The sequence below is a fragment of the Paroedura picta genome, chromosome 6 (genome assembly GCF_049243985.1).
Source record: "Paroedura picta isolate Pp20150507F chromosome 6, Ppicta_v3.0, whole genome shotgun sequence".
Taxonomy (NCBI): domain Eukaryota; kingdom Metazoa; phylum Chordata; class Lepidosauria; order Squamata; family Gekkonidae; genus Paroedura; species Paroedura picta.
This window is the reverse complement of record NC_135374.1, coordinates 20,199,642-20,224,758: the sequence shown is the minus strand read 5'-3', so window position 1 is coordinate 20,224,758 and position 25,117 is coordinate 20,199,642. Positions and strand designations below refer to the sequence as shown.

Below are 25,117 nucleotides of genomic sequence, written 5' to 3'. Positions count from 1 at the left end.
ACATGTATCTTTTCACACAAATGTGGCATCCATGACATTGTGCACCACTCTAAAACAATAATCTATAGAAACAACATCTCCAAATGATGCACTCTGGAGTACATGCGTTACATCCATGGAAAACTTAAGGGATAAATAAAAGTAAAGGGACATGGGAAGGAATATGCAAAGCAATTATCCAGAGTCAAGTACAGAAAGAGGCCTTATTAAGAGACCATGAGAATACTTACACTTGAATGAATTAACACTGGTATACCCTAGAAACACAACTTTTAGGTTGAATTGCTTGCCATAGGTTTTATCTCAATGCCTGCCTCTTGAGATACACACACACACACCACATTTTAAAAACCAACTTTTAAACAAGAGCAGGCAGAGTCCTTAGAATTATCTGTAAATACTGTCCTGTATTTCAGCATTCAGCATTCCAGACACAGTGGCAAGCCTCCTTTCCAATGAAGCAACAATGTTAGCAAAAACAGCAAAATCTCATTAAATGGAAATGTTTTGCAGAAGTCAAAAAGATCATGCTCGCTTTAAATATGCATGATTTAAAGAGAATATGTGGCATGTTGTCTACGTAGTATGTTGCCTATGTTGTCAACATATGTGGTATGTTGTCTATCTTAACTGCACAGATCAAAATAATATGTGATAAATATCTACTGCAAGAGTTTTTATGTATTTAATAGCCATTGTATTTCACGAGAGGGATGCAGACAACAGCCCTCACTCTAACAAAGGCAGGATGTCCCGTTGAACAGATTGGTTAATGCTCTGGGGCAACAGATGTCTACTGGAACTGCAGGAGACCAGCAACTGGTGGCCTGCCCATCTTCTGAAAACTTTCAATAGACTTATGCATATGTTCACACAATAGGGCATGTGGTAGAAATGCAAACCTCTTTTTAACCCTTTCACATGCCCTTCTACTCCTATAGGAAGTTCTTTTCTTTTATGGAGCATTATAATTCAAAGAATAAAATGTTCTTCCGCCATACAGCTGAACCCAAAATACAAAACAGACTTAAAAAAAAAGAAATTATGAACTCCAGAAGAATACAACACTAAATCATATACATACAAGGTGCAGGGTTGAAGTCATAAAAAATACCACTGCTGTTCATGCTGAAATTGACTTTGATTTTAACGAAGCTGCATCCTTTGACTAGGTCATATGCTACAAAGACAACTGGAGCTGAGTTAGATCACAAGAGCTGCCCTTATATATGTCTAAAGTTCTTCCTAGCTTTGTACCATCAGTTCATGTTGTTAAAGCAGGGTAGAATTTCAAAGGCCAGTTGCCAATTGAATCTTAACTTGTCAAAGACTATCACAATCCAGTTGACCGTTAGCCATCGCTACGTTTCTTGCAATCCATCATTTCTGATTTTCTTATGTTAGTTCACTGATAGATCAGATGTAAAGGATGCATTTTCAAAGGATTTGGGAAGTTCCGGCTTTTAAAAAAAATCTCGGCACATTTTCTGTTTTTCAAATGCGGAGTGCAGACGAACATCCTGATGGCTCAGAGAAACAAAATCGCTCAGCCTTGGCAAAGGCAAATCTAAATACTTACGTTAACAGGAAAGCACACTGATACTGGCTTCTTGTAGCAATTCCAGAAGCAACTCCTTAACACGACTTCAGCTGCAAACTTCCAGGCAGGCAAGCGGAACAATGAGAGGTTGACCAGATGGAATGGCAACGTCTTTGCTTAACCTATTACTGAGCAGAACGGCGACCAATCACAGGCCAGAAAAAGGCTCACAATTAGTTGGCCAGGCAGATGCAAGGCAACCTCCCCACCCTGCGTCAGGTTTGTAGGTTTCTAAGAGAAGCAAGTTGATGTCATTCTCAGGGTCTGCCCCGGGCAGCATGTGTATTAACGAGGGGTGTGCAGCAACAATAGGCCATACAAAAGAGACTAGCAGGCAGCTGCTGTATGAGAGCCAGAGTCATTAGGGAGCAGGCTGCCAACAAGAAACACCTGGCCTGGGCAGACTTCGGCTTTTCCTCATTGTTTCTAATTCACGAAACAAAGAAAGGGAATTATTTTTAAGTAGTAAAAGTTGCAAGGTTCTACTAGAAAGGACTAAACAAAAAAGCAAAACAAAAAACCGGCCCGCGGCTTATTCTGTGGCAAAGAACATTTCACTTTTATTGGGGGGCAAGGGGGAGGCGGGGAGGGAGCAGCAACAATATACAAATATTAGCCTGATTGTACCTGTGTTTCTTCTGCAGCTTCAAAAAGTGAAATCGAATTGAGGGAATTAAAAAGCAGGACAGGGAATTACTTCCAAAAGTGTTTGATTTCGCGAAGCGTTTGTTGGTGTTTTCAAAGGGCTACAAAACCTCCGTTCATGCACTGCATTGTGTGTCAGAGTAAGTGCATTTGAGTATCAATGGAACTGGGAAGTGACAGATGACAACTGTGGGGGGATATCACTTTAGCAATCTCGTTGTTGGGAGGTTTATAACAGCATTGGGGGGGGGGAGGAATCAAGAAATGTTCAGAGGGTAAAAAGTTGCAGTAATACTTATTCCATTTTATCACATGTAATACATTTGCGAGAGACTCATGTTTTTGTCGATAATATTACTAATCTCAAAATCTACCTGTATTCACGCTTATTTAATGTTTTACATGCAATGTAAAAGAAGCAACTAGAGGAATAAAATCAACCTGTACAGTTAATACAATCTTGCACTTTTTACACCAATGACTGATCCATTGGCTTTTCACAAGAGCCTTGTTGCATTGGAATGAATACAGAACGATACTTAAAACCTTTTAGCAATGTTCTACAGACAGATCCAAAATACTAAAAAACAAAAAGCGAATAGAAATAGCCATTGCTTCTTCATAGGGACAGAAGATCTACTGGGAAATACTGAATAAGATCACAATGGAGCAAAGAAAATGAATGTTTAATGTAAGTTATAGGTTGGTATAACCAGCCAAATTTTGGATTTTAAAGCTATTCAAAATAAACCAAAAACTGCTCATGCAATTTAACGTACCATACTAGGACATGTATTTTCTAGTTATCCATTTTTACAAAAGTTAAATAACTGTGTATATATACATTGCTTCACTTGTGGCAGCAGGCAAATTGACAAAGATGGAAATAAACCGTGTGTTTTTAAAAGTCTGAAAAATTATTCATAAAAAAACCCACCCATGTGTTCAGACTATCATGACTATTCTGAGGTTTTTAATCAGAAGCAGGAGGGGTCCCCTCTCTTACTTCTGGCACTGTGAGCACAAAGAAAAAGAGAAAACGACCCAAGAACACAGCAGGAAGCCTGATCTCCAATACTAGATTAAGCGTCTTTGCACACAGCAAATAAAGGCAGTGATCTGAAAAAGCTAATCAGTCCCTGCTGTGGTATTTAGACTACCTCAGTTACTGGTATTGGATAACGTTAAGCGTATTAAAACAGTTGTAGGTGAAATAAGGAAGACCCGTCTGGTTTGCCCAGTCACAACCACCAGCCTGCAATTTACCTAGTATCGCTTTTGTTAGTCAGATGTAGTCCGGTAGATGCAGAGCTATTTATTTTGGTATGGAGGGTCGAAGGACAAGCATAACTTTAATAAAAATGAACTGGGGAGCTCAAAGTAGTAAATTTTCAATTACACCCTAGTTCAGGAGATTTGTCTAATCATGCCTCTCTGTGCATTGAACATAGAGCTGCAGAAAGCACCCCTGATGCAGATTTACAAATAGCACTTTGTCCTAGGCACATATATGGTTTTTACTCTCTGCTGTTTGTATCTGACAAAGTGGGCCCAAACCGCCCTGCACAACCCCCCCACAAAAACCCAAAAAACTTAATGCCATGAAAAAGAAGAAGAAAGAAGAAAGAAGAAGAGTTGGTTCTTATATGCTGCTTTTCTCTACCCAAAGGAGTCTCAAAGTGGCTTACAGTCACCTTCCCTTTCCTCTCCCCCAACAGACACCCTGTGAGGTGGGTGAGGCTGAGAGAGCCCTGATATTACTGCTCGGTCAGAACAGCTTTATCAGCACCCTGGCGAGCGCAAGGTCACCCAGCTGGCTGCACGTGGGGGAGTGCAGAATTGAACCCGGCATGCCAGATCAGAAGCCTACACTCCTAACCACTGCACCAAACATGGTTCATCTTTCAGATGCTGCAGAACATTTGCTTCTAAAATTCTATAGATCTTAGTAAAAAGAAAAACTTTTGGCACATCTAGTTTAAGTTACCAGAAAGAGAAATCAAGCAAAATCTGATCATCAGAATCAGTGGATTTTTTTCTAGGCTGCAAAATCTGATGAAAATAATCAGGGGCTTAAGTGATGCAACGCAAAATGCTTGACTCACAAAGACTCAAGAATGCCAGTGGGATTACTCTAGTGATAGACAAGTTTCCCGTCAGCTCATCTTGTAATTAGTTTTTCCAAGCTTTCTCAAAGAACAGCTGGAAAAAGAGTGGGGCTGTTCTAAAAACTGAAAGCTTTGAAAATCTAAGTCACGGATGGTCAAACTGCGGCCCTCCAGATGTCCATGGACTACAATTCCCATGATCCCCTACCCCCTAGCTCAGTTCATCCCTAGGAATCTTGATAGTTCTTTCCCCAAAGAAGGCTCCTTATGCAGGGAACTGAGGTGGGGTGGGGTGGGCTGGCAATAGCACAAGCCATGTGTCCTTAATGACTGGAAATTCTCTGCATGCCAAGAATGTCATTGACTACTGGGATGTATAGAAATTGTAGTTTATGATGCCTCCGACTTCAGTCAGTTAGGCCCGGAGGCTTCATAAACCACAATTCCTATGCATCTCAGTAGAATTGGTAGGTTTGAGAATTTCTAGTCATTAATGACACATAGCTTGCCCTATTGCCAACCCAACCCATCTTGGCTTTTCTGAATCCTATGCATTCCAGAGCCAATGGCCATTAGACCTCTTCCATAAGAGTTCCTTCCCTTCCTGAAGAATACATTTGTGGGGGAGCAGGACAACTACAGCTGCATGGGAACTGTGCAGGGAAAATTCATTATAAGTCACACCGGAATTTCAGCTCACCCGGTTCAGAGATTCTGATCTTGGGAAGTTCACTTCCAATGCTCCAAGTTCCAAAACACACAGCTCTGAGATCCAGAGTGAAACTTTACTGTCATGAAAACTAAATTTGGGTTATGAAAGCAAGTAGTTTACTAAGACATTAAGAAATACAGCTTAGGATCAGGATCATGCACTCTGTCCTCTTCTCTCATTATGAGCGCGTTCTCCCTTCCTTGGCAGTCTTTTGCGGCCTCTACAAGAGGCAAATAACTATTTGCACTAATGAGGACTGTGCTCCCAAGTCAAGAGCAGGATGCAAGAGAGTTTATTCTCTTTGTCCAGAGAATTTATAACCTCCTCCTGGGAAAGCCCCACCCCTTCCCTCATTCATCCTTTTCCTGTTTCAAGAAGAAGAGTCTCCTGTCTAGCCATTTGGCGCTCTCTCCCTCTTTGGGTGTGACAGCTGAGCAGGGTGTGAGACGGTAAACCATTGTCTTACTTTAGCCACAACCACCAGTAGGGAAGCACCAAAGTAACTTGTGCTTGGAGCTCGATTACTCAACTTTCAGCTCCCTCCTTCCTGTCAGCTCTAAGTTTGCAGACATACAGCACACTCATAGAACTGAAATACTGGGGTGAATTCATGGATGGAAGGCATTTCTAATCATGGTTACTAATTCATTTATGTTTCCATTTGTACCCTTTCTCTGGAAGCTCAGGGTGGATCACATCAATCCTAAAATATAAAATTATATATGCAAATAAATGAAACACATATATTTAGATTTAAGATTTAAAATCATGTAAAAGCTGCCTCCTTTTCCCAAGAAACATGAAAAATGAGGGGGGCATATAATAAGTCCTTGGAGGATTGATAGATGGGGTGAATTGGGGGGGGGTATCATCTGGCCATGGAATTGGGGTCACTGTGGGTAGGCAGGTAGTTGTGAGTCTCCTACATTGTGCAGGGGGTTGAACTAGAAGACCCTGGAGATCCCTTCCAGCTCTGTGATTCTATGATTTTAGTGGGTTTTAAGTAGTAATACTTTGCTGTAGCACAATAAAATCAGAGTCCAGTAGCGGCCAATTAGCTTGTGGCCCGGCAAGCTTCTTTCTGCGGGAGGGGAGGGAGAGGTGAGCATGGCAAACGAGCATGCGCGGCAGGTCCACACATGCATGGCAGGTCCGCACATGCGCATTTGTGGCCCTACCAGGAGCGCAAATGTGCAGGTGTGGCAATTTTGCACATGAATGGCGAAATTGCCGCACATTTGCGCATGGGCTGCTGTGCATGCACGGCACACGGATCGCCCTCCCCCCCCCACCGATCTGCAACCTGAAAAAGATTGCGGACCACTGGGTTAGACCAATCTCATCAGATCTCAGAAACTAAGCAGGGTCAGCCCAGGCTAGCATTTGGATGGGAGACCTCAAAGAAATACCAGGGACAATGATGCATTGGCAGGAAATAGCAGACTTCTGAATGTCTCTTATCTTGAAGGTTCCTACAGGAACAGTTGCTTCCTGATGCTGTCAAGACCCAGAATATTTAGGGTTTTGTAATCTAGAATCAAAGCTTTAATTCTTGCCTGGAAATTTGTTCATGACCAATAGAATTGTTTTCATATACGTGTAATACTGGTCTGATTATCTGATATCAAGCTGCCAGCAACAAATCACACCAATTCTAGCTTCCAGATATTCTTCTTTGGGGGAATCTATTGTAATAGTTTGGCTTTGGCAGTTTCTGTCTTCCAGCAGAGGACAATGATGTCCCAAGCAAAGATGGTAAAAGTCATGTCAACTCACACCTGGGCATCTAGAACTAGACCTTTGTCTACAAATAAAGGCAAAGGTATCCCCTGTGCAAGCACCAGGTCATGTCTGACCCTTGGGGTGACGCCCTCTAGCGTTTTCATGGCAGACTCAATACGGGGTGGTTTGCCAGTGCCTTCCCCAGTCATTACCGTTTATCCCCCAGCAAGCTGGGTACTCATTTTATGGAAGGCTGAGTCAACCTTGAGCCGGCTGCTGGGATTGAACTCCCAGCCTCATGGGCAGAGCTTTCAGACTGCATGTCTGCTGCCTTACCACACTGCGCCACAAGAGGCTCTACAAATACTCTCATGTAAATGTTTATAACAAGCCTGAGTTTTCCTGCCAAGTTTTTCTGTGTTCTTTCAAAAACAGATTTTTCACTCTCCCAAGTTTAATGAAAAATTAGAGACATTAGCTAGACTTTATAAATACCTGTGGCATTTAATAGATTTATTTCCCCTTACCCCTAAGATCTAGGTGTTACTAGAAACTAGCATTGCACCTAACACATAATGCAGGTGTCACATCCAGAGGCATTTCCTTTCTCACTTTAAATATTTACAAACTTTTTTGTTGTTGTTACATCCAGTTTGAGGAAGAATTCTGAACTCAAATGCTCATACACTGTTATGTATTATTTGCCTGCTCCTAATATGTGAAACATGTTCTGTGTTTTGGATTTTACCTTTGAACTGGCACAGGTGCTAATATCTTTTTTTTTCTCCAGCCAGCTCACTACAAAGATTCTCTTTCATTTGGTCCATTACAGAGCAGAGATACTCACTTGCTTCATCCTTAGCCAGAGGAGAGGAAAGATGAAAGATGAAGAAGAGTTATACTCCTCTAAACTTTTTGGCCACACACTATGACTCTGAATACCTTCTTACAGTGGATTTTAAGTAAAAAAAGACATGGTAGAACCTTGTGGACTCCCACAGGTCAGTTTCCATAGAAAAGAACAATGGCGTCTAAGCACCAACACCACCTTCAATAACGTTCTTTTCAGGAAAGAGCAAAACTCCAGCTTCTGATGAGCTGTCTAATTCTGGTTATCATACCTTCTCTAGCTTTCTTTCAATAAAACTCATCTACCAGGCAACCAAGGCAAACTCTGTCCTGAACCCCAGAAGCAAGCCAGGCTAAAACACATCCAGCTTCATCCAACAGTATCTGGAATTGTCCAGATGCCACCCTCTTGAGCATCATTCTTGCCCCCAAATGGCAGATGGGATACTAAGCTATAACTATATGGGATGACAAATCTAATGATGGTTTCTTAAGGAGCGGCCTGACAACCACACCCTTTCAAGGTGACAACCACCCTCATATATGCCCCCCTCCCTGAGCAATGTATTCACACTCAAGCACATCCAAGTTACAACCACATAATGCCACTTTTATAATTGAGATGCATCTTTACAGCATAATAGAATTATGGAATAATGAGTTGGAAGGGACCTCCTGGGCCATCTAGTCCAACCCCCTGCACTATGCAGGACACTCACAACCCTATCGCTCATCCACTGTAACCTGCCACCCTCTTGAGCCTTCACAGAATAAGCCTCTCCGTCAGATGGCTATCCATCCTCTGTTTAAAAATTTCCAAAGATGGAGAACCCACCACCTCCCAAGGAAGCCTGTTCCACTGAGAGACCGCTCTGTCAGGAATTTCTTCTGGATGTTTCAACAGAATTTCTTTTGAATTAATTTCATCCCATTCATAGAATCATATAGAATCATAGAATCATAGAGTTGGAAGGGGCCATACAGGCCATCTAGTCCAACCCCCTGCTCAATGCAGGCCTGTCCCTCTGGGGCAAGAGAGAACAACTCTGCACCATCCTCTATATGGCAGCCTTTTAAATACTTGAAGATGGTTATCAGAATACTTGAAGATGGATCCCCTCCAGGCTAAAAAGACCAAGCTCTCCCAACCTTTCCTCATACGTCTTGGTCTCCAAACCCCTCACCATCTTTGTTGCCCTCCTCTGGACAAACTCCAGTTTGTCTACATCCCTCTTCAACTGAACACAGTACTCCAAGTGAGGTCGAACCAGAGCAGAGTAAAGCAGTACCATCACCTCCCATGATCTGGACACGATACTCCGTTTGATACAGCCCAAAATTCCATTTGCCTTCTTAGCCATTGAGTCACACTGCTGACTCATGTTCAATGTATGGTCTACTAAGACTCCTAGATCCTTTTCGCACATGCTAGTGCCAAGACAAGTCTGAATCATTTGTTAAAAGAAAATTCCTAGAAAGACCGCGATATTGCCCAGGATTATTTTCCAGATGTCAAGGCCGTTTTATTCATTTATAGTGTCAGAAAGGCACATTAATTTTAGCTTTGCAACCAGTGCGCTAGATTGCCTACTAGAAGCAACAAGAATGACAAAGAACCTTTAGTGGGAACAATGCAGAGTTCTTGTCACATTAGTAACAGGGTCTACTGGCATTGCCAGAAAATACACAAGGCAGATGAACAAAGAAAGCTCCAGTTCTGCACCAAAGCCTTCCAATTCAGCAAACTGAGCAGTCTAGCCACCATCACCCACTCCCATATTTAAAACACAATACTCGAAATTGAAGAGGTTATTACAGGTCACTGAAAAGCAGTCTGCTTCGCTGATCCCCACTCCTCTGCATCACTCGGCCCTGAGGGGCCGGGGATTCTCCAGTCTAAGTCTCAGCGACAGAATGAGACTTGGCATCAGAGTTCAAGGCTGAGTTAGAATCATAGAATCATAGAATCACCGAACAATAGAGTTGGAAGGGGCCATGCAGGCCATCTAGTCCAACTCCCTGCTCAATGCAGGATCAGCCCAAAGCATCCTAAAGCATCCAAGAAAAGTGTGTATCCAACCTTTGCTTGAAGACTGCCAGTTATCTCTGGACATAATGTCTACAGGCCTCAACAGAAGCTGCAGTCATTGGTGTCCATTTATTCTGTCAGGAAACTTCATTTTTGGGGTTCTGGAGGGGAGGGAACAACCACAGGAAAGCAACCACCAAGGGAATGCTGCATCCCAGCAACTGGAAAGCAGATATTACATGTCAATTTACTGACCATTTTCTAATGTCTTCTCCTCCCCAATGGGACTAAAAGTGTCGCTGCAGGGGGGGGGGCAGCATGCCATGCCTGGTCTGGTCTTAAAAAGCAATGAAGTTTTAGAGCAGGTGCTCATTGATCTTACAAACTTCACTCGGCCTTAAACAGGGCTGGGAGTGGTGTACCTGCAGGACTGCCTCTTGTCTTATAATCCCCCGAGAGACTTATTCTTGGATCAACATCTGCTCTGGGTCCTCAGCCCAATGGAGGTGAAACCGGCCTCAGCCAGGGCCATTGCTTTTTTGGTGCTGGCCCCAGCCTGGTGGAACAAGATCCTGGGAGAAATCGGTTCCACAGGGCCTGTAAGATGGAGCTGTTCCACCAGGCTTATGGTCGAGGCCTACAATAACACTCACCAAGTTGGCTGGCCTCAACACTGGGAGGAAGAAGAGAGTCAGAAAATTGTCTCCTTGCTAAAGGACTCCCCTGTCTGGGAATTTTAGTCAGGGTGCTTTTGTAACAACTATAAATGTTTTTAATTTTTAATTTTGTATGCTGATTTTACTGCTGTGAGCAACTTGAAAGGCAGGCTAGAAATAAAACTTTGTTATTATATTATTAAGATGGTGTAGGGGGATATATCAGGATAGGCAGTCTTGCAAGCAAGTGGGTCCCAGGCCATGAAGGACTTTATAGGAAATAACACCACTTGAATTGAACCCAGAAGCGAACAGGTAACTATAGCAGATGCAAAAATGCAAGTTATTTTAAGTTAATAGTAGTTAATAGTACTTTGAATTAAATGAAGCTCTCAAATTGTCTTCAAGGGTAGCCCCACTTAGGGCATAGTATAATAGTATAGTCTCACTAGTCTATTATACCTAATTTCTCCAAATTGTGCTTCACTAATGTTAAAAGGGAGTATTGATAAACCATGGAAACATGTATTTATTGGATTGGCCCAACCGTCATCTGGGATAACAGTAGCTAAGTGGTAGGCAACCTCATGTATATAATCATACTTAGCATGCAGGACTAGTTCTTTGCCTAAGCAACCAAGACGAAGCCTCCAAGGCACTGGTGGTGCCACTGAGACTTTTGTCTTGGGAGAAAGTGAGTGCCATGGGTTATGCCTGTTCATTATGACCCAGATCTCTACAGCTATCAGCTGAGTCCGATCTGAACTCCTGAAGTGCTGGTATTGCCATTGGGAATTACTTTTCTCCCAGTGTGCCTGATCAATTAGTCTCTCCCACCATTTACTTTTATGGCACATCAACATTTTTACAGGTAATTGTTGGGTTTTCTCCAGCAGGCAACTCAAATAATAGCCTGCCTTGAAACTAGGTCTTCAAGTACAGCTTGTCAGATGTCCAGCAATCTATTATATAAAACATAACGACAATGATGGCTGTTCACTGTTGCTTGTCCATGGCAAAGGTACTTTGCCTATGATGACAGATGTTCGATTTTTAGCCACTGTGGCTAAAAGCCATAGATGAAACCATGAATGATAGATACTACTGAGAGACACCGAATGTGAGCTGAGCACACACACAAAACTACTACTGCATTTGTCTAAAATATATCACATCAAAGTTTCCAATCGAAAGACCAACACAAGCATAACAGTATCCATTCTAGGAGAACCAAAAGAACTTACAGGTTTTCATCAGATATGACTGAAATGACCACATAGGTGTATAAAGCTGGACAGCAAACTATTTAGAAACAGGCTGCAATCCTTAAAAAAGCAGCTACATGAAAGCATACACAAAGTCTATACACCACCCTCATCCTCACATGCACATATTTAATCCCAAAGGAAACAAATCCAGCAATGAACTTGCGGACAATGATCATCCTTTCTTCCACAGGTATCCTTCTCCCATGTGCCCATTTCAAAGACCTGCAGAGAACCGGAGGAAGGAATATAGGACACTTTCTCTTGTCTTTGTATAAGGTATAAGAAAGGGTAACTTCTCTCCCTTGTGACTGCTTTTCAGATGCTGCTCCTCCAAACGACCAACATGAAGGCAGAGAAACCCCTTCACCTGCTGCCAAACTATAGGGAACTCAAGAGCAAGGAAGGATGGTTCCTCTCTTCTGACTGAAAGTCATGGCGTCTATGACGATTACAAAACAATGGGGAACAATTAAGCAGAATTGTACAGATCTCTGCCCTGAGGCCACAATAGCAGACCTGCGACACCAGGACAACAAGGATAACAAGCCTACAATGTCAGCGTGACACTGTGCCAGCACAGCAGCTGGCACATTCCAGCTTAAGTGTACCTTTGTTATGGCAGTCTTAGGACTGGGTCAATAACCTCACTGAGTTCAACAGGACTAATCTGATTTATATATTTAAAAAATGCTTCTGTTGAGTGGCTTCTAGACAATACCCTTATGTTTATCACATGTATGGTTCATTTATACCTGCAGAAATCCAAGTCTTGGTTTCAACTGGAAATATTTGCCGGCTGCTACTCAGATATCCAATATCTGTGACTTTCATGTACGGTAGCTTAAAAAGAGCTACTAGCTAGTTGGGCAAGTACCTCTTAGCCTAGGCAAAATAATCACACAACAGCCTTTACAATAAAATGCATATTGAAATTCAGCAGGAGGACCCTGCCAAATCAAACAAAGGCAAGCAAAAGTCCATTACTCCAGAAAAGAAAGAACTAAGGACTGTCAATTTCAATAAATCCACAGTAAAATAATTCATTCCCCTTCCTTGTTCATACCTCCTACACACTGCCTTTTGAGTTCTGGACTGGGAGCTGGATTTTCAAGGACCTCAGTTTTCAACAACAGGTGTGCCCTGACTGGATAGTTCAGGCAAGCCTGATCTCATCAGATCTCAGAAGCTAAGCAAGGTCGATCCTAGGATTTGGAGTCCTCCAAAGAACACGAGTGTTCATGACGCAAACCACCTTCAAGTGTCTCTTGCCTGGCTGCCGGACAATCCTAGCATCTCCTGGCTGTACCACACACATGCCATAAAATAATTAAATCTGGGGAGAAAACTACACCCCTGTGGTCATCCTTTGGTGAAGGAAATTAACACAGACTTTCTATTCCTCCCCCCAGCCCACCCATTCCCCTGAAGTTTAGCTTTGCAAGAGTCATAGTTGTGTAGTCATGGTAACTGATCATCAAGTCACGCCTGACTTGTGGGAGACCTCCTAGGACCGGAGTAGTCAACCTGTGGTCCTCCAGATGTTCATGGATTACATTTCCCATGAGCCCCTGCCATTGTTTTCATTGGAATTATAGTCCATGAACATTTGGAGGACCACAGGTTGACTACCCCTGCCCTAGGGTCTTCAAGGCAAGAGCTATTCAGAGGCAGTTTGCCACTGCCTGCCTTCATGCCATGATATGTCTTGGAGGTCTCCCACCCAAATACTAGACAGGGCCTACTCTGCTTAGCTTCCAAGATCTGACAAGATTAGGCTAGTCTTGGCTAGCTAGGTAGTGTAAATTATAACTTTGTGGACATTTAAAATTACTAGTAAAAAAATATCCTGAAAACTTTTTTCATATTTCTAGCCTTTGCTAATCACTGGGAGAACATCAAAATAGAATCTGAAAAATATATGTCTTGAGTAAGATCCTATAACAAGACTTGCCACCTTCCGAACATTCTGAGAGAGAAAAATGTTTGTAGCCAAAGGTTTTAGTTTGATCCTTTAATTTGACAAAGTTTCTGTTGAGATGCAGGTCAATGCTTCAGTTGCTGTAGGAGCCACATATAAGAACTGCAAAATGAGAACTTTTTTGAACTATAATCTATGAGTTCTCAAGGCTATTGGGTTAAATTTGAAGTCAGGTCTACCAAACCTAGCTTCATGCACACTATCCACTGGGCAGCTACAAATGGAATATAAATATAGCCCAGGTGGTAACCCCTGACCCCTCCTTATTTCATAGTTAGGAGACGTCTCCCAGAGTTCCAATGAAGCAGTCCACCCAATAAGAACAGCCAGCCATTGATGAACACTTCCAAGTAAATCCTCTTCAATGACTACATAAAATATAACCAGTGACCCACACCTAACTCAAACCTATTTGTACTCCAAGTAGAACATTTCTTTGACATAAATTCAGACTTAAGCTGAATTTGTAAAGCTTTCTGATATCTAGAAACATTCAAATGCAACCCAGGTTTAAAAGGAATGAAAGGCAGCAGAGATTTACATTCCCCCCTTATATATACTCCCTGCAGTTCTAATCCCGAAAATGACTATAAATGAAACATTACAGAAAACCCCTCTTTGTTAAAATTTACTATGCATAATAGCATGCTTCTAAGACAAAAAATAATAGATCCTCTAAACAAGTTCAGTTGAGTCATTCAAATACCCTAACCTTTATTACCAGTCACAAAATGAAATATGATAATTTCCTACTAATTAGGGTGATCAGCTTGGACAAATTCAGTCCAGATTTGGATAACTAAACATCTTAATGGCATAGAATACTTATGCTGATTTTCTTAAAGCAGCTTTGTTTATTTTTATAGCTTATTTATATGTTTAGTTCACCATACACGCATTTACACTGTAACTTTTTCTGGGAAAGGGAAAAGTTGCAAGGCAGGTGATAAAGTAGGTTCTTCTTTCTCCTCTTCTGGAAATAAAATGTTCATACATAGACCTGTGCTGTGAGAATGCCTAGTGTGAGCAGTCAGACAAGGACACAATCCTATGAACACCTACTTGGGAGTAAAGCCTAATAAACTAAATGGCACGTATCCAATCATCCACACTTCAAGAAGCAGGCTTTTCCAACTTCTTCTAATACCAAGCCAATGAAAATTCTGTTCATTATTCCAAAATATACTGGAATAACTATAACCAAAAAGATTACATTTTTGTACCAGCCAACTGGTTGAATTTTTCTAGTTTGGGTTCATGGGGACCAGCAGACTCTTAGAACAGCATAGAGGAAAGTTTTGAGACTGTCGTGGCAGAGATGAGTGGAAAGTTCTGCCCCCTCTGCCAAAGGCCTCCTTCAGGTTTTCAGAACTGCATATAACCACAATTAGGGCTTATTTCCAAGTTTCATGCACAGGATTGGGCTGTGAGAGACCACAAAATGACTGAAGAAATAACCATAGCGTAGAAGTAGAAATGTTAAATTCTAAATTCCTTCACAAATGGAACATCTGAGGACAATTTAAAGGAAGAGGGGAACAGAAATAAGATGACAGGGACAGAGAACATTTTGGTACTAAGAAAATATTAGCTAGTCTGTAAAATTATATATGTTTTCTTTAGGATCTTTATCTTGCACTTTGCTAGCAATTTATTTTCTCTTCTAGCGTTCTTGTCCATGGGATGACTCTCATCCTGTCTCTGAGTTTATTAAATTCTGCCTAACAAAAGTCTATCATACGTGTCTGACTAAAAACTTCCTTGGACCCCCATCTCAAAAGGAATTCCGCAAAGACATGATCAACTCTCCCCTCCAGTGTCCCCACCTCTTTCATCCCATCCATCAGCTATTGCCTGTTAGTCAGTATTAAGTCAAGTATGACCGAACCTCTAGTACAGGGGTAGGCAAACTGTGGCCCTCCAGATGTCCATGGACTACAATTCCCATGAGCTCCTCCCATGACCAAATGGAAGGCCACAGTTTGCCTACCCCTGCTCTAGTAGATTCTTCCACCATTTGATAAATGAAATTGTCAGCCAGGCAGGTCAGAAAGTTGGATGATTCTGGATACTTACTAGAATGTGTTTCCAAGCAAACATCAGGGAAATTGAAGTCACCCATAATCACAAGGTCCTGATGCCCAGGTATTCAACAGCCAAGCTGTTGAAGGAAGGCAGCATCCATATCTTCACCCTGGTCAGATGGTCTGTAGCAGACACCAACACTATTTGTTTTTCCTTCCCTTATCTTCACCCAGATATTTTCCACTGGAGCGTTACTCTCCTCCTGTAGTATTTCTTGACAGGCAAACAGTGCCATCATCTCCTCTTCAACCTTTTCTGATTTTTTAACACCTTATATTCATTCACTACTGCATTCCAGTAATGGGAATCATTCCACCAAATCTCTTTTCCACATAGTGCTGTGATGTCACCGCTGACATTACGGGTGAGAGAAAGCAAACAAGAAAACATGAAAGCAGTAAAGGAGAAAAGGATGTGGAAGAAGGAATACAATAATGAAAGGGTAAACTAACTCAGAATAAGCTGCAGCTCCTAAGCAATCACGCAACTTCCCCTCTGTTGTCTCCTGAATGGCAATTGGAAGGAAACCTGTAAGGAAAAAGACTAGAGAAACCTGAAAATTGAGAAAGGATGGACCACAAGCTAGTTTCAATAAGCCTGCCTACTCTCATATTCAGTAAAACAATCTCTGTTATATCACCGTGAGTTAATCAGTCAAGGTACTCTTGAATTTTCAAAGTCCATATCTTATTCCAGGGGTAGTCAAACTGCGGCCCTCCAGATGTCCATGGACTACAATTCCCAGGAGCCCCTGCCAGCGAATGCTGGCAGGGGCTCCTGGGAATTGTAGTCCATGGACATCTGGAGGGCTGCAGTTTGACTACCCCTGTCTTATTCTATGTTCTCCCACAGCTATTTTTTTTCTTTTACTGTGAGTAACAAGGAAAACATTTACATTCAAGTGATTTCAGGTTTTGGCCCTTAAGTGCCAAATCTATCTCTTAACATAAAGTTCTAGTGCTGTTTAAAGGTGGGGGAAATCAACAACACATATACAGTACTGATCCTTTCTCTATAAGAGCGCGTTGTCCATAAAATATAATGTACTTAGGGCATTCACTATTCATTTTAGCATGCATGCCTTTTATCCCATTCTTTCTGCCAACTCAAGTTTGCGTCTCAAAAAGGCTAACACATCAGCTGCCTGGCAATGATAAACTAATGTAATGTATCTGAAATTCTTGCCTGGAAACTGGAAATGGCAGAACAATTTATACACACACACACATATATATATAAAACTTGCTAAGTGATGGCACAGACATGCTACTTTCTGCAAATTACTCTCCACATATGGTTGGTGGGCTAATCTGAACGAAAGCTTTTTCTTATAAAAAAACCCAAACTCCTTTTGTAGAGAGGAAGAAACCTACATGTTTCTGAGTGCTTTTCAATGGTCGTGAGACAGAACAATTTAACAGCTTGTGGAAATGCTTGTGGAAAATAGATCTTATCAATATTTTAAAAATAATCCTTGTCAGAGTCTGAAAAACTCCCTTGCTTTACAGACACGTAAACCTCAAGTGAACATAAGCGTTGGCACGTTAGAGTCAAACTGTATGTAGCTCTTTGGATCCTCAACTACATCTTTCAACTTTTATTAATTTACAGAAAAGGGGTGAGCAATTTCAACAGAACTTAAGTATGACCCACTGACTGACCCATGTTTTTGACTTCTGTGATGGCCCGTCTTTTTCTGCCAACGTTTCTGTAATCTATGCAAGTCTTATTTCCTCAGCAGTTGACCTCATAACAATTAGAATGTTGAACAACAGATTGCACAAATATACCCTTATTAATGATTCCAGAGGGGCAGTCAAACAAGCCTTTATACTACCACTGGCCTGCTGCAACTGTTACATTAATAACAAGTGGGGAATCTGCAAGAGCCTATCTTCCTCTGTATCCCCTTCCCACATTAGTTTTATCTTTTCTCCTGGCAGCCCCTATGTCCTCTTCCCTTTTCCATGATTTCTTCTCTCCCCCTCGCCAACAAGCCTTTTAAAAATCTGCCTGCCTGGTTTTCAGTTTAATCTATTATTTATTTACTTCCTTTATACCTCACATTCTCCCCAATGGGGATCCAAAGCACCTTATATTGTTCTTTCCTATTTTACAGCAACACTGTGAATTAGATTGGCTTGAAAGCCAAGTGACTCGTCCAAGGTTACCCTGCAAGCTTCCCAGGCAGAGTGCTAATTTAAACTTGGGTCTCCTGGATCCAGCAAAGATTTGTACCATCAAGTTGTAGCCACTGCTGCACTTGGTTGACTCACACTAATTGCATGGAAGCAAGTAGCCCAGTAGTTGTAGCTGGTACTGGGAAGTGAGTCCCCCTTCAGAACAGGAGAGAAGGGAGCACTGGGAAGCAAAACAGCCTTATGAAGAGGCCTCTCCCCTGGCTTTAACTGACTGAAACCAAGGTCTGAAAGGCTCACAATAGTGTTATAATTGCCTAGCACCCTCCCCTGCCCACAATGGCCACTGAGATCTCCTTTCTTAAAAGGTAAAGGTGCTGCTTCTATTTGAGAATTTTTAAACTCCCAGGATTTTGTGTTTTTCCCCCCATATTTTTTGGCAAACCTCAGGCTTTCCCCAAGTTTGTAGAAAGATCTATTTAAAGCCCTAGTCTCTGGATTTAAGTATCTACATATGTGGACAGACTGAGCATTAAATACACTGATTCTGAAGCAGAATTCAGCAACAAGCAAATTTCCCTCTGGTAATTTTTCCAGAGGAAAAGAGAAGGAGGATGAAGTTAATGAGGATGACTTCTAGTTGTTAAGCCATGCTTTACAGAAAGCAAGTTTTATATCTGTCACAGGCTTATTATTGCCCTGTCCAAAAATGAAGCAGATTCACAGTCCAATTTTAAAGCATTATTTTGTAGTAATCTGTACAGATTAATATTCTACTTTTTCTTCCATAAGTGTACCCCTAATATTGAAATCAAGATTCTATCACAAATTCAAAAATTAAAAAATAATCATGTAGCCACAGAGGAATGATTAGGAAATGGCACAGGTGATGCTTCTTCAATAAATTTGGTATGACTCTCATGCTCAGGACCACTACAGGTGATTTCCTATGGGTAGATCAATCTCCATGTGTTATTCATTTACTTAGTACACTTATTCTGCCAAAGCATACTGCAATTTAAAATAATGGCTCACAATTGAAGAATCACAAAAGAAAAGCAAAAGACGGGAAGAGGAAAAGCAGCAAACTGAGGTACCAGATCTTGCATTTTACATAGACCAGGTAGAATAACCACAGCAGGAGACAGTTCTAGAAGGGGCGGAGCCAATCGGCAACTGCTCTTAGTCAAGCCAATAAAAAATGAGTTTTGCCTGAAGTACAGGATGAATGCTCTTTTCACCACAAGTACACCAATTAGGCAGCTATTATATGTATCAGCTGCCCAGGCAGCTTATTTGTCACACAAAGGACGATCAAAAAGCTCTTCAAAGTACAACACCACAATTTCCCCAACTAGTTCTCAGCTGCTATAGTAATCTTGAGCTTCTTGTGAAAACATGCTAGAAAACTTTTACATTAAAAATCCAAGGTAAAGCCACACATCTTACTGTCACTACTGACACTTGAACATAGGGATGAGTGAATGTCCTCCTTCCAGCCCTGGCAAGTTTGGTTTTGTTTTTAAATTTTAAATCAACCCCAGACATTCTAGTATAATTTTACCCTTCACAAATTATTCTTATAATATAAACCGATTTCTTTGACAAGAACTGGAAAATCAAACCACCAAGAACATATTTAAAACCTCAAACTTATGCTACATCATTAAAGCTTGTGTTGGAGAGATGATACGCTTTTCTTACCTCTGAAGAAGTGAGCAGTTGCTCATACCCTGTCACAAATGTTGTTCGTTTTTGGACATCTACTCTTTTCTTTCCTCTATCTAGGCATTATGAAAGTCGCCCATAGCCATTTTATTTATTCGGGTAATTTACAGTCGGTCTTTCTTGCTGAAACTCAAGATGGATTACACAGTCTAAGTCAAATACAATCAAAAGGGTGGGACTTCCAGTGAACGGCCTATAAAGGGTTTGGACTATAGAAATCTGAAAACAAAACTAAAACAGAGCTGAAACAAATCTGAAATAATGCACAGGTGTTGGTTGTCTGGATTTCTGTGGTATTGGTATTCTTGATGCTGTTGAAGATTTCCTGAAGCTAAAGCTCTCCTTCAAGATGCTGTTCTTTCCCCCACTGCTCATATCTTTGGTTTCTCTTTCTCCACAGAGCTTTCCTTCCTAGAAACTTCTCATCATTTCTTTTCTTCTTTCCTTCCTCTTGCAAAGCCTACTGGGGCCAAATCTATAGGGACCATCGGAAAGGTCCAGTTCCTGTCCAACAAACATATTTTTATCACTGGGAGAAGGGTTATGAGGAAGCCTGATGAACAACCAGAGACTAGCAGACAGCCAGAGCTGTTAAACTTCATAGAAGAGCAGGAAATAGAACCTGGATTTTCACTTTCATAGTCCAACAACCAGCATGTGTGCATGTTGCCCTCCCCTCCCTTCCCCTCCTATTTCTTCCTATGTTTACAAATGGCAACTGTCATGAGTGCTGTGCTTCTGTAGGGCAAGGTAGACAAACATGAGCACTATAAGTTTCACAACAGACTAAAAAATTCTACATTTGGGTCTTCCAACATAATTTGGCTTTGCAGAGTTTGCTCCTGAATAAGTCAAGAACAAAAAAAAATCAACGTTTTTGCTACATAAACAGAAATGTCTGCCCCTATCAACTCCTAATATTTATTTAAAGGTTCTCAGCATCATTCAGTATCCTATTTCCCATGGTGGCCAGTCAGATGTTTCTAAGAAGCCTCCAAACAAAAGATGAAGGCATCAGCCTCCCTCTGCTTTTTGTCTCCCTCCTTCCAACATCATACTACCTGTGTACCTACGGCACCGTTAGCTACCATAACTAACAGATAGACCTAATAGACCTATCTTCCATAAAGTTGTCTAGTGACTATAGAGATTATAATGTACATTTGATGGAACAGTAACTTCATCTACCTTTTCTACTCAATTTTGAGATAAAAGATGAATAGGTTTTACAGTAAATTTATTTGTGGCAGTGTCTCCTACAACCTTTCCTAATGATTACTACTTATTCGTTACTCTTTACTTGCTGTGCTTGAAGGCTTTCTAGCACTAATTTTTCCATTGACTGTGAAGTTTACCGTAACTTCTCAACAGAAAGTAAATGCTACCAGAACAATTAAATTCACATTCACAAACATTCAGGGGCAATTTGACATAGCCTCATCTCATCAGATCTCAGAAGCAAAGCAGGGTCAATATTTGGGTCCATTCCGCACGACTTTAATATAGCACTAGTCTTGCATTTTGTTTTCGCCACTAAAACTACGTTCCGCATGACGTGAGCAATCTGCAACACTCCTGCAACACTAGCGGGAAAATCGCTTTGTTGTAGCGATTTCCGGGGAATCCAGAAAAGTGGATTCACCCTCAGAAAATCGCTACACTCCTGCCAACAACCTGCAACACTTGCGAAAAAGACCTGTGCATTCTCAATGTAGCAGTTGCAAAAAAGTCCCTCCCCTGGCTCTCTCCTCCGAACTTCTGAGGAAGTGATCGCCATTCCCCCCCCCTCGGAGCAATCAGGGAAAGCAACGAACCAGCGAGGCTTCATTCACCCAGCGAGGCTTCTCCAGCTACAGTCCTTCCACAGAAGTGCTTTAAAGCTCCCCTAAGTCCCCAAGCACAACACAGCCCCGTTTGCCAGTTCCCTTTCATTTTGGCCAAAAATCGCGCCCGTGGGGGGGGGGATTCCCACTCAGGGAAGCGTGGTAACAATGACTCACCAGCTCACACACCAGCTAGGTGGGTCTCTATGTTAGGAAGAATCAAGGCATATTCATTGAAACGTAGGTTTTTTTTTTTTAAACTGTGCTTAAAGGGAAAGGGGCTTTTTGGGAGCATGATAACAACCACCCATTGGCTGTTCGTTTGATTGACGACCAGGGGCAGGAACAAGCACAGAAAAAATCGCTTCCTTTCTAGCGATTCCTGCGAGACTGGAAACCTGTGGGGAACGAATGAAACGCTACTGGATTCCACTATAAATGAATGTATGCGGAACGCCGAGATTCCACTATTTAAAATAGCATTATTGCTTTGTGAAACCAATTGGCAACATTGGTCCTTGTGCGGAATGGGCCTTGGAAAGGGAGACCATCAGGGAAGACTCTGCTTCTCACTTGCCATGAAAACCCCTTCCTGGGGCAGGGGGTGTGCCATTTCAGCTTCAACTTGATGGCACTTTGAAAGCACACACACACACACGTGTTTATTCCATTAAAATGACATCCTGCTTTTCTGCTGTCAAAAAGCCCACACAATACAAAAATTAAGCAATAACAAACAGCAGATACAAACATAAAATCAGACAGAGAGGCACAAAGAAGTAGACAGGGAGTCCTAAAAACAAATTGTACGGCAATTGCTACACATCCTTGCTAACTCAGGGGTTTGAACCACTTAGATCACCACAAAGATACTGGGTTTTCCCCTCTGCCAGCAACACTGTCATCTATTTACATATTACTTGTGCACATATAGTACTTTTCTATGCCAGCAGGAACACCTTCCTTCTACAGCTTACATGTGCTCACTAAAGCTCCAGATCAGGCAGACAGACCACAGCACTGGGCTCTAGTAGCTCATTCTCAAGAGATCCTCCATACTGAGTTCTAAAAAACCTGTAAGAACCTATGAGCTGTCAGTATATTTATTTACTAAATTTCTATACTTCTTTTTCTCATTGCACAAAGCCAAACTCCCACTGCATCCCTAAGAAGTTCTATTCAGAATCCAATGGAGGTTTATTCAATGGAGCTTACTCCCAGGAGAGTCCTCTTAGGATTGCACAGCAGTCCTACTGACCCTTCTCCATTTTGCATCGGAATTTTCATGAAGATGTAGGCAGTGATACAAAGATGAGATGGCTGATATGCTTTTGCTGTAGCTGAAAGGTGTGCAGGGGAGAAAGTGGAAATGTTTGCTGCATGTATAAACATGACAACATGGAATTTTTAAAGAAATACCATCAATTTTAAATTTACAACTGCAGATTTGTGGATTTGATCATGCAGATACAGTGAGATCCCTGGGCATCAAATTGTTGGTTTTCTTTCATGCCAAATACCAACCATATATTTAGATATACCTGCTTTGAATATTTCTCTCTATCACCATGAGGACTCGCCTCTTTGCTCAATACTCTGATAAAGTCATACTGTACAATATATGGATGTTCCCCTTTCATCCATGCGCTTTCTGCTTTCCATCCAAGGAAAAATCCTTATGCAGAAGCAACCTCTATTTCGGTCTCCAGTGATTGGCAGCAGCTCTCCAAGGATTCAGGAAGAGGTCATTCTGAGGGCTCCCAGCTCTGGGTTGAGGGTAGAGATTGAAAAGGGCACGATTTGAGAAGGGGGGAGACTTCACTGCCTTAGAGGCCACCTTCCAAAGTGGCCATTTTCTCCAGGTAAACTGATCTCTATCACCTGGAGATCAGACTGGCAACCCTATTCATAGTACTGGTACATAAAGATGCTGTTGATCAGGTGTTTGTTCAGTTGGTCATGTCAGAAACACATGGAAAAGTACTGCTCCTGGCCTAAAAGTCACTTTCCAAGCAGATGGGGACTCTAGGAGAAGACTGCAAGAAATGCAAGAAAGAAGGAAATACAGGACAAAAGAATAAACATGAAGCAAGATAGCAATTGGATTTTTTTAAAGGGGTTATATTTATTGAAGAAAAAACAAGGAATGAACATGGGCAACCACCATTCACCATATTGGCTGAAAGCCCATGAACCCAGTTCTGAGTCAATGGGAATAGGGTTTGCTTCATGGGGCATGTGAAAGAATGATAAGCTTATCTAGTCTAATATTACACTTCCTAAAAAGCATTTACCCCAATGTAAACAGGCAACAGCTGCTCAGGCAATCCTGGGGGGGGGGATGTGCCACGGAGCTAATTAAGTAAGTAATACATGTCTACTAGGGGGCATGTATGCTCAGATAGCACAAAAAAGCCCAGATCGATCTCCTATTTAGATTTTCTGCCATCTGCTCATGTTTGCAATGAATCACCCAGCCACAAGACCAGCTGTTTAAAGAAGTTTGATCTTCACAGACATATACATTAAAACTGGAAGGCTTTTTTCTGGATTCAACACAAAGTATCTAGAAGAACTGTAAAACTCTATTATTATAGAAATAATACTATAACTATGAAACTACTGAAACTGTTGAATCTCAAATCCCAGTGTAAAACAACATTTTGCCAATTAATTTTTAGAAGTTTCCTGGGCTCTGTTTCTTCTCAATAGTAAAATGTGGACAAATGTTATGTTGGTCCTCTGACCTCCGAATGAAGAGCAAAATATTGTAGTAAAAGGAAAGTTTTTACTGCACAGAAAAAGTTATAAAAGAGTAACCAGACAATCAACCAAGGTTTTTGAGCAATACTTACAGAACATGAACTTAAAGGATTCACTAGGTACAGTACAACAATGGATGATACACACAATATCCCTTTTACCATGAAGCATATTCTTTTTGAAGGGAAACGACCAGAGGCACTACAGGTAAAATCAATATTTTGTGAGACAATATTATAGCTCCAGTCAGAGTCCTTACAATACATCTCAAATACAGGAAAAGATCCTCACCAAAGTTTTAGAAATATTTTGACACACCATTTGTCCAATCAAGAAATGTCAGAGATCTGGTATCTTTTTGTTTTTACAAAAAAAAATGTATAGAAAAAATATGTAGAAATATGAAACAAATAAGATTACTGGTTATTATTCACAACAAACACCTTTTGAAAATTACAAAATTCACATTAAAAGCCCATGATCGAACCACCAGTCCTCAGACTCCCACACTCCCTTGGTATGTAGCTCAAAAATTCATCACCTCCATTTTCACACAAACCGTAATTTGTTTTATCTGAATCATTAACTATGCTTGTTCCCTTCCTTCCAAATTCAATCTGGGGCTAAACCAAACTTGGGAAGGGGAGAAGAAACCCACTGAACAACAAAGTATGATTCTTAAGTAATTAATTTCTAAGCCACTTGGAAGATTTATTTGAGTTGTTCCCACAATGATGAAGGATGGTTCTGTGGAAAGTGTCATCAAGTCACAAGTCACCTTATGCTGACCCTGAATGGTTGTCAAGGCAAGAGACATTCAGAAGTGGTTTGCCATTGCCTGCCTCTGCATAGCACCCGGGTGGTGTCCCATCCAAATATTCTACCTTTTTTGATTTAAAATGCGGCCAACATGATGCCATATATTTGTGTTTACAATGGATTTTAACAGATCAACTATTCACAATTCAAAATAAAACACATCACCATATCAATCAATTTCCAAATAAAATATT

The 25,117-nt window shown here is 41.3% G+C and overlaps 1 protein-coding gene across 6 annotated transcripts in view; it reads right to left on the bottom strand.

Annotated features, from left to right (window-relative positions):
* ZC3H12C (zinc finger CCCH-type containing 12C) overlaps positions 1-25,117 on the bottom strand; it is a 58,621-nt gene that overhangs the window by 32,419 nt on the left and 1,085 nt on the right. Inside the window, exon 2 of one of the 6 annotated variants that reach the window (XM_077341619.1) lies at positions 5,054-5,141. The exons of 3 other annotated variants lie outside the window; for them this stretch is intronic. The gene's annotated coding sequence lies outside the window, so the exon portion shown is untranslated. Of the gene's footprint in view, positions 1-1,579; positions 2,946-5,053; positions 5,142-25,117 lie in introns of those variants that run through there. 2 more of the 6 variants (XM_077341621.1, XM_077341620.1) reach the window with 2 other exon arrangements.